We start from the raw sequence: 14,834 nt of genomic DNA on the forward strand, positions 1-14,834 counted from the left end.
GTGTTTCTCCACACATCTGTCCCCATTAGAGTCCTAGGTTTGCTTCTGAGCCTCTAATCTTTTGCAGTTCTTTGCTTTTAAATGGACCATTGTGAGCCACACATGCTCTCACTTTGAAACTCCCTTCATTGCTCTGGTTTCCCTGCAGTGGGACTTACAAAACCACTGTAACTTAGTTTTGCATGGAGGTTTTCAGTTGAGTCTCTGAGCAGGTGAAGGTCAATGCACAGTAAGTGACAGCCAGTACAAATTCTGAAGTGCTCCACTGCTCCCTGTGCCTTTGTACCAAGGCTTGTGGCTTCTCAGTCCCCACACAGCACCACTGGGATTCACCACTCCTGTGCTCTTCCTAAATCAAACCTGACAAGCAGCTGCTGAGAGCCACAAGCTCGTGATATTTCACACTGGCATCCTTTTAAGTCCCCACTTGGAAGTGCAGAACAAAGCAAGGCTGAACCAACTCTACAGGTTCCCCCCTCCAGCACAGCCACCCTGGGCACAGCCTTTCGGTGACCTCCCCCAGAGTGGTGCCTCCTTTCTGGCATCATAGAGCACCTAAAGAATCATAGAAGCTGGAAAATACCTCTAAGATCATCAAGTCCAACTGCCAGCCCAACATCTCCATGCCCACCAGACCATGTCCTAGAGAGCCCTGCCTGCATCTTTTTTTGAGCACCTCCAGGCATGGTGACTCCACCACCTCCCTGGGCAGCCTGTTCCAGTGCCTGACCACTCCTGCAGCAAAGAAGTTTGACTAATATCCAGCCTAAACCACCCCTGGCACAACTTGATGCCATTTCCTCCCTTTGCATCACTTGTTACTAGGGAGAAGAGAGCAGCACCCACCTTGCTCCAATGCCTTCTCAGGGAGTTGCAGAGAGCCAGAAAGCTCTCCCCTCAGCCTTCTCCAAAATAAACCACCCCAGGTCCCTCAGCTGCTCCTCATCAGGCCTCTTCTCCTCAGGAACCCAGCTGGCCTCAAGCACAGCTTCACTGATTGCCAAGTTAGCCCTCTGTACCTAACAGCAGATTCTCTGTCCTTCCTCTCATGCCCAGACCCAAGGACAGTAACTTGGCACTTTTAGTCAGCATCTTTTGACCTCCTGCTCTGACTGACAGCTACAGCTTTATGACACTGCAGTTTGTTTTTCCTTCCCTTCCAATCTTGCAGCATTTCACCCAGTGTCTGCTGCCAACTGTCATCCTTTTCAACTCTGGCTTTTGAGGGACTAATGAAGTCTAAGTTATTTGATGCTGCCCAACATGAAAGTGAGCTTCCTGCTGGAACTAGAGGAGTGCCCACTACACCAGAAAGCTCAGAGACAGAGGGATTCAGATACAGCTTTTCTGTGTCAGAACTGGGACAGAATCTTAACGTTAGGAGTTGGAAAGGACCTCTAGAGATCTTCTAGTCCAACCCCCCTGGCCAGACCAGAATCAGTTAAGGCAGGCTAATCAGGAATGTATCCAGGTGGGTTGTCCAGAGAAGGAGACTCCACAATCTCTCTGGGCAGCCTGCTCCAGTGCCCTGTCACCCTCACAGTAAAGTTTCTCCCTATGTTGAGGTGGATCTTCCTCTGTTCCAGCATATACTCCTGGTTCCTTGTTCTATTACTGGGCACCACAAAAAAGAGCCTGACACCTTCATCATAGACTCATTAAGGTTGGAAGAGACCTCAAAGATCATCAAGTCCAACCTGTCACCCAACACCTCATGACTACTAAACCATGGCTTCAAGCCTCAGTTCTCTCAATCTTTCCTCATAGGACAGATATTCAAGCCCTTTAATCATCCTGATAGCTCTCTGTTGGACTCTCTCTGTCACATCCCTGTCTGTCTTGAACTGGGGAACCCAAAACAGGGTACACTATTCCAAGGTGTCTCCAAATCTTTCAGATTCAAGTGCAGCTTATGAAACCTCCATGATGTAATGGGAGAACAAAGCTGTTCATATTTATTATTTTTTAGTGGTACTTAGATAGGAAAACGCAGCAGGATTTAGTCACTTGGCTCCTCAGTGCTCAAGAGGGAAGCAATTTGGTGAGTAAGAATATATAAGCTTTCAGAGAAGCAGCAAAAAGGAAGGGGGGGGGAGGGAAAAAAAGGTCAGATGGATGAGAGGGATTAGCATCTTCCTGATCTTTTATTTTAAATCTAGACAGAAGCCTACCAAAAATAATAAAAGTCAGTGAGAGTGATTAAAACAGAACAGTGAAGTGGGGGGAAGTGGTGATCTTTCATCTCTCTGCAATTATCCTCCACCACTCCTACACACCACATGGAAGCATGCACTTCTAGTTGTCCCCAGCAATTTAAGGGATTCATTTAAAAAGAAAATAAGCTGAGGTCTGTAGAAAGACCTTGTCTGTGCTGGCAAACTTTCAGCTTTCTGGAGGAAGTGCTGAGTCACCCCTGCCCCCAGAGCAGGCTTGCAAACCTTCAGCCATCGGGGAGGAAAACCTGCGAATGAATCAGGGTGGAAGGGAAGCAATCATAGAATCAATAAGGTTGGACAAGACCTCAAGGATCATCAAGTCCAACCTGTCACCCAACACCTCTTCACTACTAAACCATGGCACCAAGTGCCACGTCCAATCCCCTCTTGAACACCTCCAGGGATGGTGACTCCACCACCTCCCTGGGCAGCACATCCCAATGGCTAACAACTCTCTCTGGGAAGAACTTTCTCCTCACCTCCAGCCTAAACTTCCCCTGGCACAGCTTGAGACTGTGTCCTCTTGTTCTGGTGCTGGTTGCCTGGGAGAAGAGACCAACCCCCTCCTGGCTACAACCTCCCTTCAGGTAGTTGTAGACAGCAATGAGGTCTCCCCTGAGCCTCCTCTTCAGTGCTCCATTGCAGAGCCTCTCACGGTGCTGTCAGCACAACTGCCAAGCCTGATCGATAACACCAGGAGTGCCCAGACACAGAAGTGGCTGAAGAAACCACACCCAGGGCATTGCCCTCTGTGCTGAGGTGCTGACACAGTCTGAAACTGCACCAGGGGAAGTTGAGGCTTGAGGTGATCAGGAGGTTCTTCCCAGAGAGAGTTGTTAGCCATTGGAATGTGCTGCCCAGGGAGGTGGTGGAGTCCCCATCCCTGGAGATATTCAAGAGGGGATTGGACGTGGCACTTGGAGCCATAGTTTAGTAGTTTCATAGTTTCATTCAGGGTTGGAAGGGACCACAAGGATCATCTAGTTCCAACCCCCCTGCCATGGGCAGGGACACCCCACACTAGATCAGGCTGGACAGAGCCTCATCCAGCCTGGGCTTAAACACCCCCAGGGACGGGGCCTCGACCACCTCCCTGGACAACCCATTCCAGGGTTTCACCACTCTCATGGTGAAGAACCTCCTCCTCACATCCAGCCTGAATCTCCCCACCTCCAGCTTCATTCCATTCCCCCTAGTCCTATCACTACCTGAGATCCTGAGAAGTCCTTCCCCAGCCTTCCTGTAGGCCCCCTTCAGATACTGGAAGGCGACAATTAGGTCACCTCGGAGCCTTCTCTTCTGCAGACTGTACAGCCCCAACTCCTTCAGTCTGTCCTCATAGGAGAGGTGCTCCAGCCCTCTGATCATCCTTGTGGCCCTTCTCTGGACACGTTCCAGCACCTCCACATCCCTCTTGTAATAGGGGCTCCAGAACTGGACACAGTACTCCAGGTGGGGTCTCACCAGGGCTGAGTAGAGGGGGAGGATCACCTCCCTCGACCTGCTAGCCACACTTCTCCTGATGCAGTAGTCATGAGGTGTTGGGTAACAGGTTGGGCTTGATGATCTTTGAGGTCTTTTCCAACCTTATTGATTCTATGAACACAGCTCTGTTTAATGAGGGTTTGCTGGCCACCCATCCAAGCCCTTTGGCTACACAGTATTGTGCTCCTGCATCCCACACAGGCTGAGGGGAGATCTCGCTCTACAGCCATCCAAAAGGCAGCTGAAGAAAAGTAGGAGTTGGTCTTTTTTCCCCCCAGTAAAAAGTGACAGAGTGAGAGGAAACAGCCTCAAGTTGTATCAGGGGAGGTTTAAGTTGGATATTGGAAGAAACTTCTTCACCAAAAGGCTTCTCAAAGACTGGAGCCACCCCCAGGGAGGTGGTTGGATGCCCTTCCCTGGAGGCATTTAAAGGATGCAGCTATGTGGGGCTAAGGGACATGGTTTTGGACTCAACCACCTCCCTGGTCATGTCACACTCCTCCACCTCCAATCAGACCCCTTGGAAGGGTATCTTATGTCTTTGCACTGCTATCCCTAAACATCTGAACTGAGAGCCACAGTCCACATTACATAACTAAAAAAGGGGCCTGGTGTTCAGCACTGCTGACTCAAGTTGGCTTTTAGTGGAGATTTAGATGAAAGCTCACCATCAGCTGAAATGTCTGCTGCCCAGTGGAGTCCTCTTCCAAACACAAGCATGAGCTATGAGGCTAATTTCTGAAGCCACTGAGGGGGTTTTATCCAGGGTCTATTAGCCATTGTAGCAGCAGGCAGCACATTACCATGGAGCAACTCACATGAAAATAGCTGAGATTTACAGTGCCACTGAACAAGCTGGGAAATTAAGTAGCCCCAGGTGTAGCCTGAGTAAGCTCTTTGCAACAGGAAGCAAGACTAAGGGGGAAAAGCTGAGCAGGAGTGTCTCCTGGAAGGTGCTGCTCATTGTCCTGCACATTCAATATCTATTTAATATTCACAATTGTACATTTAATGCCCATTTCCACCATAATCCAATGGTGCAAAAGAAACCAGTCTTGACTCATGCATAGAGGGATAGAATAGAATAAACCAGGTGGGAAGAGACCTTTGAGATCATCAAGTCCAACCTATCACCCAACACCATCTAATCAACTAAACCATGGCACCAAGCTCCCTATCAAGTCTCCTCCTAAACACTTCCAGGGATGGTGACTCCACCACCTCCCTGGGCAGCACATTCTAATGGCCAATCTCTCATTCTATGAAGAACCTCTTCCTCATACCCAGCTTAAACTTCTACTGGCACAGCTTGAGACTGTGATCTCTTGTTCTGGTGCTGGTTGCCTGGGAGAAGAGACCAACCCCCTACTTGGCTATAACCTCCCTTCAGGTAGTTGTAGACAGCAATAAGGTCTCCTCTGAGCCTCCTCTTCTCCAGGCTAAGCAACCTCTCCTCACAGGGCTGTGCTCCAAACCCCTCCCCAGCTTTTTTGTCCTCCTCTGGACACCTTCCATCAAGTCAACATCTTTCCTAAACTGAGGGGCCCTGAACTGGACACAGGACTCAAGGTGTGGCCTAACCCAGCAATAATGGAGTCTGTCATTTAAGTAATTAATTTCTCTTGCTACTGTCTGGAAAGCAAATCTTTCAGCAATGATGGACCTCAGGAGGCTTTGTGCTTTATCAGTCAGGACTGGAATTCTGCTGTTGTCTCGCTCAAGCTTTACCTCTCTGCTCTGCACATCACAGCCAAGCTTTAGCCCAGAGGTCACAGCATTTTTTAATCAACATTTCCCAATCTCTGTGAATGGAAAACACTGCATAAAGTGTCAGGGATGTTATTTTGTATGTATATAGATGTAATTTTTAATGAACTGCTGTCCTGCTTCTTTAAAAGGTTTCTTTCTTGCCAGCGCCCAATTCTTACTGATTTGTTAAGTCTAATTAGTCAGGATTCAAATGTGCCATGCATTAATTTGGACACTGCTCAAATCCCACACAGATTTCACATGAAAATGGATTATTTGAATTTTAAACACAGTCTGTTCCACCAATTCTGACATACCAAGCAAGCTGACAAGCCATTAAAGCCATAAAATGCCAGTTGACCTAACAACCTGCAGTGGTAGGGAATGAACAAAGCTGTTTACCTCATTAACTGGTGCTCATAAGTCAGGGCTACATGCACATGCTGATTCTGTAGCCTTTGATTTCTCTGAGATTTGGGTGAAGTCCAGATGCTAGAGTCCTTTAGTCTCCACAAAGAGCCATTCCAGCACAGAAGCAGAGCCTTGAGATCCCCAGAAAGCACTCCAGCCTCCTCAGGCTGCAGCCACAGAATACAAATCACCCTGCCTGCTTCACCTTTAGAATCTTCTAATTAAGTCATTTGAGCTAATGGGCTTTAACTACATCTTTCAGGGTAGTCTAGACAAGTAGTGGAGACTATGTTTTAGCATTATCTTCAGAGCAAGGAGATACCTTTGCTATTTCTGGGGCAGCTTGTACTGGAGAAAAGAGCACAGGCTGATCAGAGCTCAGCAGAACCAGATGAAGCCAAACACAAGCCCCCCACTGGTGCTAGCTGCAGGCCAGCTTACCAAGGGTCTGCCTCTGCTTAGGACTCCCACACTTAGAACATGAGAAAAATTCTCCTTTTTGAGGTGAAGGAGCAGCCAGGTATGGCAGCCTTTCAAGGTTCACCCATTGCCTCTGGCACATAAATCTATGGACATTAGCTTGTCTAGACTGGGGCTGCCCGGAGTGGCAGCTGGGCTACTGATGTTAGCATAGGGAAAGAAAAGGGCATTTAAAAGGCATGCATTAAAGCCATTTAAAGGCATGTTCTGCTTCTGCTGATGCACTTCAGCAATCCAGCACAGACATGGCCTCTTTGAGGCAGTCTAGACAAGGACACAGGGATTCTTTGCAACCTGGGCTGAGCACTTGACCTTAGTTTCCCAGAATGGCAATAGCTTTATTTGCATTCAGCATGATAGCACCTTCCAAACACAGCAGCCTGTGAAATCAACGTTGCAGGGTTTAAATCATAGCCTGACTCCTTTGGCAACATTTCTTCCTCCAAATAAGTGAAGAAATAAGAGGGGAAAAATCCATCCAAGCTAATGGCAACAATCCAGGGCAAGAATCATAGAATTGTTAGCGTTGGAAGGAACCTTAAGGATCATCCAGTTCCAACCTCCCTGACATGGGCAGGGACACCTCACACTAGATCAGGCTGCTCACAGCCACATCCAGCCTGGCCTTAAAAATCCCCAGGGATGAGGCTTCTACCACCTCCCTGGGCAACCTGTCCCAGTGTCTCACCACCCTCATGGGGAACAACTTCTTCCTAACATCCAATCTGAATCTACCCACTTCTACCATGGCAGGGGGCTGGAACTAGATGACCCTTGAGGTCCCTTCCAACCCTAACAATTCTATGATTCTATGAGAGTGCATTTAACTTGCACCAAGCCACATCTTTCCCCTCTTTGCAAGGCAAGGTTTGTGAGAGAGGCACACATCACAAACTGGTTGTGTTTGCTGGCTGAGAGTGTGATGTAAAGTGAGTTCACATCCGTGGTGCAGCGCTGCCAGTGCAGCCTTCCCCACGGAGAGGAGAGCAGAGGCAGGCTCAGAGAAGCCCTGTCAGAAAGGAACAGGAGGTGTTTCCATCTCACTTTGTTCTTTAAATGTGTTTGAAGCAGATGTAAATAGCCAGTGCTCCAAGAAGGGGAGATCATCCCTCCCTCCTATGACTAGACTGCCTGTTCAATAGTCAGCAGGCAGTCCTCCAGAGCACCCTGGAACATCTTGAGCTTCCAGCCTGCTTCCTGCTGTGCTATCTGCTTCAGTTCTGTTTGATCCTGTCCCCTTCAGGACAGCACTCTGTCTCACTCCCCCCAAAGCAGCCTGCACAAGTGCTGGGTAAAGGCTTAAATCCAACAGCGCAAGCCAACAAGTACCATCTGCTGGGGAGCAAGAAGCATCCAAAGAGAGGAACTTGGCTGGAGAAGTGCCCTGGCGTTCAATAACACAGTCTCATGCAAATCCCCAAGGCTCACAACCACAGAGTCAGAGGAAGGCAGACATTTATCTGTAGCAGGAGGAAAAGTCAGGAGTATCTTGATGCTCCAGAACACTGGGACTCATACAGATCACAGGGAATGGAATAGAATAGGAGACCAAACCAAATCAGGTTGGAAGAGACCCTCAGTGCTATGTGTGAGAGGATCATTCAATCATTAAGGTTAGAAAAGACCTCTAATATCACCAAGTCCAACCATCAACCCAACGCCATCATGCTCACTAAACCATGTCCCAAAGTTTCATGTGGGTTTTTTATCACCTCCAGGATGGTGACTCCCTCACCTCATGCCCCTCTTCTTTGATACTCAAGTCAATGCTCTCTGTTAGCACGACAAATCAACAGCTAATAGCTGTTAGCTAACAGCTAATCTAGGCTAATACCTCCAAAAGCCTCCATTTTTCCAAGGGTGCTAGGAAAAAATATCCCAGCCTCCAAACCCATCACAGAGGGCTTGCAGCTAGAGATGCTTTAAAGGTCATTTTCCAGAGAGCTCAATATTCCATATGCCACACTGCTGAAAATACCTGGCACATATTTAGGGTAATGGAAAGAACATCTTCATAACACTGATGCCAAATGCATCTGCTGCACTCTTGATAACATAACTACACCTTCCTGTGAGAATACAGGGAGCAGGTACCAGAAGGCTTGTAAATAGCAAAATAGGTCAGATCTATAAGCTAATGAAGTCCTCATGCTGAACAGATGAAAACCTGCAGAAGGCAATTATTAGATAGGCATAGAATCACAGAAAAATATTATCACAGGTTCACAGATTGCAGCAGGTTGGAAGGGATCCTCAGAGGTCATCTTGTTCAACCCCCCTGCAGTGAGCAGGGACATCTTTAACCAGATAAGGTTGCTCAGGACCCCTTCAAGTTTGACCTTGAATGTCTCCAGAAATGGGGCCTCCACCACCTCTCTGGGCAACATGTTCCTCTGTCTCACCACCCTCACAGTAAGGAACTTCTTCCTGATGTCCAATCTAAATCTATTCTGCTCCAGTTTCAAACCATTGCCCCCAAAGCAGCAGCCTCATGGAGCAGCAAGAGGCACGAGAGGACAGCCAAGGCAAGTAATCAGTGATCTCTTTGATGTGAGCTCATTTCTCTGATCAACAAAACCTTTATAAGCACTGCAGTTGGTCCCATCCTGCAGCAGCACAACTGACTTGAGAGAAGAGAGGCTGCTGCAGAGAGAACAAGTCAATTAAAATAAGAAAAAGGAAGCTGCACAGTGAACTTGAAGAGATGATATGATTACCACAAAGTGAAATGGAGAGATGAGTCCAATCCTCATTTGCACTGTGTGCCAACAAAAGCTTGTGCATGACATGGAGCAGTCTCTTCCCTTTTCAACCAACATCTGGAATGCAAATGCAATTCTTATTTTCTCTTTGCAGAGATCAGTCCAAGATTAGAGGAAGACTGCAAAATTAACTGTTCCAGTTTGTAATTCCCTTTCACCAGTGATATCCTGAGGCACCAGCTTGAGTTAGCTGTTCTTCAGTGCCAGGAACTGGGTACACTCCTATACACAAGGCTGCTGGTATTCTGCTTATCCAGATAACCCCTGCTTCACCAAGAGACAAGCCATCAGTTACCTTCCTGTGTGCTGGGGATCACAGCAAGGAATGTGTCCAGAGAAGGGCAACAAAGCTGGGGAGGGGTTTGGAACACAAGGAGAGGCTGAGGGAGCTGGGGTTGCTTAGCCTGGAGAAGAGGAGGCTCAGGGGAGACCTTATTGCTGTCTACAACTACCTGATGGGAGGGTGTAGCCGGGTGGGGGTTGGTCCCTTCTCCCAGGCAACCAGCACCAGAACAAGAGGACACAGTCTCAAGCTGCACCAGGGGAGGTTTAGGCTGGAGGTTAGGAGGAAATTCTACATAGAGTGATTGGCCATTGGAATGTGCTGCCTGGGGAGGTGGTGGAGTCACCATCACTGGAGGTGTTTAGGAGGAGACTTGATAGCGTGCTTGGTGCCATGGTTTAGTTGATTAGGTGGTGTTGGATGATAGGTTGGATGCAATGACCTCAAAGGTCTCTTCCAACCAGGTTTATTCTATTCTATTCCTTTGCCAGCCAGAGGTCTGACAGCAGCAGTGAATTTTTAGCAAATAATAGAGAAAGCTGAGTAAACAACACACCCCAGGGAGCACTTTCACTGTGGCCTTACCTCTCTGCAGACACAACAGGTAGAGCACGTCCAGACTCATCCAAGATTGCTCACTGCTGTGCTCACAGCTTGTTTCAAATGGTTCAGGGACTTCAATGAAAAGTCTGATGAATAAGAAGCAGCCTACACACTGACAGTTCAATCAGAACATGCTTTGCATGGCACAAACTTAGCAAGATAGGGAGCAGCAGCCTTCACCCCAACCCAAAAATCACAGTCTTCAGTCAGGAGAGGCTGCCCAACTCATCTCAAGAGCTTCACAGAGAGCTGTGCTTGCTTTGTCCTGGCTTTGCAGCCATTGCAAATGTGACCAGCAGGGAGCTGCTGCACAGAATCATAGAATCAATAAGGTTGGAAAAGATCATCAAGTCCAATCTATCACCCAAGACCTCATGACTACTAGACCATGGCACCAAGTGCCATGTCCATTCCCCTCTTGAACACCTCCAGGGATGGTGACTCCACCACCTCCCTGGGCAGCACATTCCAATGGCTAACAACTCTCTCTGGGAAGAACTTTCTCCTCACCTCCAGCCTAAACTTCCCCTGGAAGCATTTAGCATCTCCAATGCTAAATTTATGACACTTTGAGAAGAATCAAAATTAAGCTGGATCCAGGGCAAAACAATTAAAAACATGACTGGGGAATGGTCCTACCTACATCTGCCTCAGGCACCTCTATCTGCTACAGAAACACCCCAGTGCTCTCCTGGCAGGATTCAGAGTGCTAACAACCTGTCTCAGCAAGGCATGATTAGAGGCTTGGGAGTTGTAAAAGCTACAGGAGTGCTGAAGGGGATCTTCCAGTTCATCCTGATGGGCATTCATTGCAGGGATCATTGCTAGAAACAAGCAAGATGATCACTGGTGTGGTGACAAAGTTGGTAACAGAGCCTGTAGGCTTTGCACCACCTGCCTGCAGCGGAGCAGCTCTGCCACCTGGTAACAGCAGTGGGCTTCAGTCCTGCCTTGGATTTGGTTGGTTTTGTTTTCCTTTAAATCTACAATTCTAAAATTCTTCTTCTGTCACCTGGTTCATTATCTGACCCCCAAGGACCCTTGCTGCCACAGAACTGTTGTGTTTGGAAGAGACCTTCAAGGCCATTGAGTCCAACCATCACCTAGCTCCACCTGCTGCAGCGCTAAACCACGTCCCTCAGCACCACGTGGCGACTCAGAGGCTTTGCCACAGAAAATGATGCTCAGAGCAAAGCTCTGCTAAATCATTTGGTAGGGAAATGGAGAGTTCTCTCCATGAGAATAGATTCCCAAATCAGTTATCAGAAAAGCACTTTGGGCAGAGTTAAACAAAGGCTGCAGCAGATGCTGTGTGCAAAGCTCTCGGCTGCGCCGTGCACCCTCACTTAGCTCAAGTCACTCACAGCACAGAGTTAAACAAGATGCTTGTGGTGGTTTGAGCCTTAACTGGGACTTAAGAGCTCAGATGGGGGCAAGGCTGAGAATCCCTCCCCTGCTTCCCCCTCCTCTTTCCCAATAGAGAGGAAAAAGAAAGGGGAAGAGCAAATCCACACAGAAATAATTTGGAGTCGGCTTGGAAGTAGAGAGGTAAAGAACTTTCTTTAAGCAATATATATGTATATGTAACAATAACAGGTAGGGTTCACAAGGGTAAGGAACAAGGATGGATGGGAGAAAAAATAAGAATACAAAGCCAGTCTCTTTGAAGAGGTGTGGAGGTAGCAGGGAGAAGGATCAGGCCTGACCATGTGGCAGAGAAGCAGGGAGCCACCAGCAGTCCTCGCCCAAGCAAAGGCAGGCCCCATGAGACCTAATGGCTCCAGTGTCTTCCTTTTTATAGGCTTGCTGGACAGGGAGGGAGAGTGAAACAGACTAAATTCCGTTTCCCAGGGGGAAAACCCCCTGCAGGGAGGGCAATGCTCTCACAAGCCCTTCCCCCCTGCTTCCAGGATGGGCGTTAACCCATCACAACGCTACAGAAAGGGGGCTTGCCAGCCAAACAAGGACTTGGGGCAGCAGCCTTATTCTTGAACACAGCCTATTGAAAGTGATCTCCATATGACAGGAAAGCTCCCCAGCAGATGGGAAGCTGGCACGTTGTTCCACGAGCTGCAGCCCAAGGACAACTGCCACGGGAAGCTCTTTGACAGTTCTGCAGCAGCACAGACAAATTAAACACACAAACTGTAAGTGTAATTAAAAGGACTGGAGGGATTGGCTATCAAGGGAGAGCTCAAAGGGTTTGAAAGGTATATGTGGAAATATTTAGGCTGACACATAGGAGTTGTGTGACAACACTGAAATAGGAGAGGGATGAGTATTGGGAAAAGAATAAACTTCTGGTGAAATCCACAAGGCTGTTTACTAAAGCTGCAGATACACTTAGCTAAGATAATTAAAAGCTACAAGCAGACATGACACTGAAGGAAAAAAAGATTATAGGCACTAATCTGGCAGCAGCAAAGATTGCAATTTGCATAATTAATTACAGGCTAGAAACATCAGGGTTGGAAAAAACCCTCCAAGATCAAGTCCAGCCGCAGACCTTACCCCACCATGGCCACTAAACCATGTCCCCAAGTACCATGCCTACAGATTTTACCACCTCCAGGAATATTGCCCTGGGCAGCCTGTTCCAATGCCTGACCACTCTTTCAGCAATGAAGTTTGTCCTAATAAGCAACCCAAACCTCCCCTGGCACAACCTGAGGCTGTTTCCTCATGTCCTGTTGCTCGTTACGTGCGAGAAGAGGCCAACCCTCACCTCACTACCACCTCCTTTCAGGGAGGTGTAGAGAGCAATATGGTCTCCCTCCAGCCTCCTTTCCTCCAGAAAGGGGTAAAAATAGTAATAATGAAAAAGAGAAACTGAAGAAATCTAGAGAAAAGTGGTGGTGGCGTCCCCATCCCTGGAGGTGTTCAAGAGGGGATTGGACGTGGCACTTGGTGCCATGGTTTAGTCATGGGGTCTGCGGTGAAAGGTTGGACTTGATGATCTTTGAGGCCTCTTCCAACCTTGGTGATTCTGTGACTTTTCCAGCCAATACAATTCTGTGATCCTATGAAAGTCAGCACTTAAAAGCTATGAATTAGCCCTGGCTTAGGAAGTCCAACTCCTTGCAGGACATTTTTCCAGTTCTAAAAGGAACAGCCAGACAATTGAAATCTCACCTGCTCTGGCAACACTATCATTGAATACCACTGGGAACATTTCTCATTAGCATTTTAATTATCAGCATCTACATTGCAGTCCCCTTCAAATCTGTCTGAACAGATCTGTGCACAGAGCACCTCGCTACTACATGAAAATGCAAGGGCTGGTCAGAGTTTCTTTGGGTTTCCATCCCTACCAGTGCATCAGCTCATTTGCTGCAGTGAAAGGGCAGTAAGGCTCAGCCACTCTAATATAATATGGTTCTGGAAATCCACAGGCAAAACTGCAAGGGACAAGCTTAAAGGACACTGTAAACCCGTCTGTGGTTGCTGAAACAGCCTGAGCTCTGGACACTCATCAGAAGGAAGCACTAAGTACAAGAAGGAACACAAGGGTGGGGAGAGGCCTGGAGCACAAGCCCCTCAAGGAGAAGCTGAGGGAGCTGGGGTTGCTTAGCCTGGAGAAGAGGAGGCTCAGGGCAGACCTTACTGCTCTCTACAACTACCTGAAGGGAGGTTGTAGCCAGGTGGAGATTGGTCTCTTCTCCCAGGCAACCAGCACTAGAGCAAGAGGACACAAACTGTGCCAGGGCAAGTTTAGGCTGGAGGTGAGGAGAAAGCCCTTCCCAGAGAGAGTTGTTGGCCATTGGAATGTGCTGCCCAGGGAGGTGGTGGAGTCCTCATCCCTGGAGGTGTTCAAGAGGGGATTGGACGTGGCACCTGGTGCCATGGTTTGGTAGTCATGAGGTCTTGCAGACAGGTTGGACTTGATGATCTTTGAGGTCTTTTCCAACCTTATTGGTTCTATGATTCTGGTGTGACTCCAGAGTAAGGACCAGAGCCATGACAGCAGAAAAATGGCAGGTTGTGTCTGTACCAGCCTTAGAATTAAGACAGTCAAGTTCAAATCCCAGCTGTACCTTGGCTAATAAACTTCTCTGGGCCTTTTATTGCCATTTAAAAAACCCAAAGAAATAACAACAACAACAACAAATGACACTGGTCCATCTCAGTGAAATACTACTCAGTTGTGGGGATTTTGGCTAGTTACAAGTGAACTGAGTGTTAAATTCTTCCCTCCTTCCTGTTTGGTTCTATTATTAACAGATATGATCTCTTAAGAGGGGAGCAAGCTACAACACTGGTGCCAAAGTCCTCTTCTCAGTCTCTTCAGAAGCTGGGAGAGCTACTGGCACTAACCCAGGGGAAGAACAGTCCAAGTTTGGATAGCAGCTGGACTTGCAAACTGAAAAGCAAACCAAACCCCGAGCAGAGTGATGATTGGCAGAGATATGGTGCCTCTAGTGCTGGAAATGAAAGCGCTCTGAATAATTAGCCACCTCTGACCCAGGGAAACATTGACTTCTTTCACAGCACACAACTGATTGCAGATGGTGTTGGGGAGGAGGATCAAGCTATTCACTCTGCTTTTCCCTAACCAGAAAAAACTCATTTCCTCTCTACTGTTGGGCAATGAACTAGACCTGATTGGATCTGCTGAAGCGACTTCACACAGAGGATTTGGAATGAGGAATTAAAGAGCCTGTGGGGTGATGCCAAAGGTAATCCTATTAAAACAGTGGGCTAGAGGGGGGAAATGTACATATATCTGCTACTTTAATAAAGAATTAAAATTAATCTCTTGAAGGGACAAAATTTCTCTGTAATTCAAATGTCACAGTTGCTGAATGGGATGCTGGGGATCAGAGCACCACTGAGGACATTTCTCAT

The sequence above is a fragment of the Melanerpes formicivorus genome, unplaced genomic scaffold (assembly GCF_026170545.1).
Source record: "Melanerpes formicivorus ecotype bairdi unplaced genomic scaffold, bMelFor1.0.p_v2 SCAF_29, whole genome shotgun sequence".
In the NCBI taxonomy this organism is placed as follows: domain Eukaryota; kingdom Metazoa; phylum Chordata; class Aves; order Piciformes; family Picidae; genus Melanerpes; species Melanerpes formicivorus.